Genomic DNA, 5035 nt, shown 5'->3' on the forward strand with positions numbered 1-5035 from the left:
TAATAGAGGGGGTTTCCAGCAGGAGATCCCCCTCTATTAGCCGGAGCGGAGACAGGTGCTACAAGGAGGCATCTGGAGGACCCGTCTCATCCGTGGATTGCCCATTCATTTTAATGGGTGCCCAGGAAGAGAGACATCCGCCTAGCCAACCAGATCAGCCGATTTATGTGTTTTATGTCGTTCGTTCATTTGTAATGTCTTTCCTTGAAAATCTGAGAAAACGTACAAATTCTGTTACAAATGATATTTTGGCACCTTCTAAGCCCAGAGGAAGGGCAATCCTCCAGCCATGGTTTCCCTAGAGGTTTCCCCCACAGGGGGTTTTTCCTTTCCTGCATGCTGGAGGGTGACTCTTCGTGAGTCGGAGGTTTGCCATTTTGGGTTTGGTCATATAATATAATAAAAGTTTTGACCATTTAACACCCAATTATAATGTTTTGTGTCTTTATTTTGCATTCTTTGGTTTGGTGATTGGGATTCTGGGTCTATCACATATCACAAAATCATAAGGCCGGACATCTACTTCCCACACTGACATAGAATGGAGACAACAAGCATTGCTGCACAATTAAGTGTACACATCCTTACATTAACCCCTTCCCGCAAATTGCCGTATGGTTACGCCATGGAAAGGTATGACTTCCCGCAAATTGCCGTATCCATACGCCAAATGTTTGGCACGGGCTCTGAATCTGAGTCTGTGCCATCATCGCCGTATCTCAGCTGTATCTTAGAGCTGACATCCGGCTGTAATGGCGGGGACTGAAATTAGCTTTGATCCCCGCCATTAACCCCTTAAGTGCAGCGCTCAAACGCGAGTGCTGCACTTAAGGTGTTTGCCGCTCATCGGAACCCCAGCAATGAAATTGCCGGGTTTCCGGTGGCTGCAATGGCAACCGGAGGCCTAATACTGGCCTCCAGGTCTGCCTAGCACGGAAGCCGGTCAAGATCCGCCCGGCGGCGGAGCCTGATTGGCTTCCGTAGCCATCGGCAAGATGGCGCCAGCTCAGGAGCTGATCTGGCGTCATCAGTGATGGCAGTCAGCTGTATGTTACAGCGGACATACACCTGTAATGGCAGGAATCGGTGTTAGCTCCGATCCCTGCCATTAACCCCTTCGATGCAGCAATCGAAAGCGATTGCTTCATCGTAGTGGTTACTAGCAGATCACCAGCCCTGACAGGCAATCAGGACTGGCGACTGCTGCTATGGCAACAGGAGACACAGTGGCCTCCTGCTCTGCCATTACGGAAGCCGATAATGCCCCGACGGAAGGCGAAGCCTAATCGGCTTGCTGTCAGTGAATAACTGACAGATCTAATACATTGCACTACGTACAATGTATTAGAAAAAAAACATCAGACAGTTGGAACTTCAAGTCCCCTAGAGGGACTTGAAAAAAAGTGTAAAAGAAAGTATAAAAAAGTGTAAAAGAAAGTGAAAAAAATAAAAGTTTGAAAACAATAAAAGTTTCAAGTGATAAAATAAAACAAAACACAATTGCCCTTTTTCTCTTATCAAGTCCTTTATTATTGAAAAAAAAATAAACCATACGTATTTGGCATCGCCGCGACCGTAACGACCTGAGGTATCAAAATATTATATTATTTATTGCACGCGTGTGAACAGCGTAAAAAAAAAACGTAAAAAACTTTACCAGAGTTTCTGTTTTTTGGTCACTTTGCCCTACAAATATTGGAATAAAAAGTGATCAAAAAGTTGCACGTATCCAAAAATGGTACCTATAAAAACTATAGCTCGTCCCGCAAAAAACAAGCACTCATACAGCTCCGGCGAGAAAAAAATTAAAACGTTATGGTTCTCACAACTTGGCAACAGAAAAACGACATCCTTAAAACAAAAGTAATTTTATTGTGCAAAAAGTTGTAAAACATAAAAAAGTGCTATAAATTAGGTATTGCCGAAATCGTACTGACCCGCAGAATAAAGGTAACATGTAGTTTATAACGCGTGGTGAACGCTGTATAAAAAAAACTAAAAAAGCTGTGCCAGAATTGCGGTTTTTTGTTTACCTGGCCTCCCAAAAAAAAGGATAAAAGGTGATCAAAAAGTCGCATGTACCCCAAAATGGTGCCATTAATAGCTACAGCTCGTCCCACAAAAAACAGCCCTCATACCACTACGTCTATGAAAAAAAAAAGAAGATATGGCTCCAATAAGTCAGGAAATAAAAAAATATGCAGTTGTGCCCGAGGGGAACATTTCTTCTGTTTCAAGAGGCGATTTACCAAGGTTCTAAAATTAGGGAACCAGGAAGGGGAGAGCCCAAACATATCTGCTGGAAGCGAGGGTGCCCGTATTATACCAGGACAACACTTCACAGCAAAATATCCCAAACTACAAAGGTGCGGAGTGTGGACCAAAAGGGGGATAAGAAAGGACGCCATATATCAGTGCGACACCGGCCTGTGCAGAAAGGATTGTGTCACAGCGTAACACACATCTATGGATTATTTTATTATTATTTTTTTTCCCCATTATTATACCCCCTGACTATGCCCCTTATATACTCCGCCCCGTTTACATGTACCCCCACATTATAAACGGAAACACCAGTAAGACTCCAAACAAATATAGAATCTGGGTTTATATTTAGGGGTCTGTATTTATTTAGGGGTCTAGTCTGGGGTTTGTATTTATTTAGGGGTCCAGTCTGGGGTCTGTATTTATTTAGGGGGTCTAGTCTGGGGTCTGTATTTATTTAGGGGGTCTAGTCTGGGTTCTGTGTTTATTTAGGGGGTCTAGTCTGGGGTCTGTATTTATTTAGGGGGTCTAGTCTGGGGTCTGTATTTATTTAGGGGGTCTAGTCTGGGGTCTGTGTTTATTTAGGGGGTCTAGTCTGGGGTCTATATTTATTTAGGGGGTCTAGTCTGGGGTCTGTATTTATTTAGGGGGTCTAGTCTGGGGTCTGTGTTTATTTAGGGGTCTAGTCTGGGGTCTGTTTTTATTTAGGGGGTCTAGTCTGGGGTCTGTATTTATTTAGGGGGTCTAGTCTGGGGTCTGTGTTTTTTTAGGGGTCTGGTCTGGGGTCTGTAATTATTTAGTGGTCTGATCTGGGGTCTGCATTGATTTAGGGGACTGGTCTGTGGTCTGCATTTATTTAGGGGTCTGGTCTGGGGTCTGTATTTATTTAGGGGTCTGGTCTGTGGTCTGCATTGATTTAGGGGTCTAGTCTGGGGTCTATATTTATTTAGGGGTCTGGTCTGGGCTCTGTAATTATTTAGGGGTGTGGTCTGCATTGATTTAGGGGTCTGGTCTGGTGTCTGTATTTATTTAAGGGTCTGGTCTGGGGTCTGTATTCATTTAGGGTTCTAGTCTTTGGTCTGTATTTATTTAGGAGTCCGGTCTGGGGTCTGTATTTTTTTAGGGGTCTAGTTTGGGGTCTGCATTTATTTAGTGGTCTAGTCTCGGGTCTGTATTTCGGGGTCCGGTCTGGGGTCTGTATTTATTTAGGGGTCCGGTCTGGAGTCTGTATTAACTTAGGGGTCTGGTCTGGGGTTTGTATTTATTAAGTTACTAGTCTGGGGTCTGTATTTATTTAGCGGACCGGTCTAGGGTCTGCATTTATTTAGGGGTCTGGTCTGGGGTCTGTATTTATTTAGGGGTCTGGTCTGGGGTCTGTATTTATTTAGGGGTCTAGTTTGGGGTCTGCATTTATTTAGGGGTCTGGTCTGGGGTCTGTATTTATTTAGGGGTCTAGTCTGGGGTCTGTATTTATTTAGGGAACTGGTCTGGGGTCTGTATTTATGTAGGGGTCCAGTCTAGGGTCTGTATTTATTTAGAGGTCTAGTCTGGGGTCTGTATTTATTTAGGGCTCTAGTCTGGGGTCTGTATTTATTTAGGGGTCTAGTCTGGGGTCTGTATTTATTTAGGGGTCCGGTCTGGGGTCTGTATTTATTTAGGGGGTCTGCGACACCGGCCTGTGCAGAAAGGATTGTGTCACAGCGTAACACACATTTATGGATTATTTTATTATTATTATTTTTCCCCATTATTATACCCCCTGACTATGCCCCTTATATACTCCGCCCCGCTTACATGTACCCCCACATTATAAACGGAAACACCAGTAAGACTCCAAACAAATATAGAATCTGGGTTTATATTTAGGGGTCTGTATTTATTTAGGGGTCTAGTCTGGGGTTTGTATTTATTTAGGGGTCCAGTCTGGGGTCTGTATTTATTTAGGGGGTCTAGTCTGGGGTCTGTATTTATTTAGGGGGTCTAGTCTGGGTTCTGTGTTTATTTAGGGGGTCTAGTCTGGGGTCTGTATTTATTTAGGGGGTCTAGTCTGGGGTCTGTATTTATTTAGGGGGTCTAGTCTGGGGTCTGTATTTATTTAGGGGGTCTAGTCTGGGGTCTGTGTTTATTTAGGGGTCTAGTCTGGGGTCTGTTTTTATTTAGGGGGTCTAGTCTGGGGTCTGTATTTATTTAGGGGGTCTAGTCTGGGGTCTGTGTTTTTTTAGGGGTCTGGTCTGGGGTCTGTAATTATTTAGTGGTCTGATCTGGGGTCTGCATTGATTTAGGGGACTGGTCTGTGGTCTGCATTTATTTAGGGGTCTGGTCTGGGGTCTGTATTTATTTAGGGGTCTGGTCTGGGGTCTGTATTCATTTAGGGGTCTAGTCTTGGGTCTGTATTTATTTAGGGGTCTGGTCTGGGGGTCTGTATTTATTTAGGGGTCTGGTCTAGCGTCTGTTTTTATTTAGGGGTCTAGTCTTGGGTCTGCATTTATTTAGGGGTCTGGTCTGGGGTCTGTATTTGTTTAGGGGTCTGGTCTGTGGTCTGCATTGATTTAGGGGTCTAGTCTGGGGTCTGTAATTATTTAGGGGTCTGGTCTGGGCTCTGTAATTATTCAGGGGTGTGGTCTGCATTGATTTAGGGGTCTGGTCTGGGGTCTGTATTTATTTAAGGGTCTGGTCTGGGGTCTGTATTCATTTAGGGGTCCGGTCTGGGGTCTGCATTTATTTAGGGGTCTGGTCTGGGGTCTGCATTTATTTAGGGGTCTAGTCTCGG

This window comes from Rhinoderma darwinii, unplaced genomic scaffold, assembly GCF_050947455.1.
Source record: "Rhinoderma darwinii isolate aRhiDar2 unplaced genomic scaffold, aRhiDar2.hap1 Scaffold_528, whole genome shotgun sequence".
Taxonomy (NCBI): domain Eukaryota; kingdom Metazoa; phylum Chordata; class Amphibia; order Anura; family Rhinodermatidae; genus Rhinoderma; species Rhinoderma darwinii.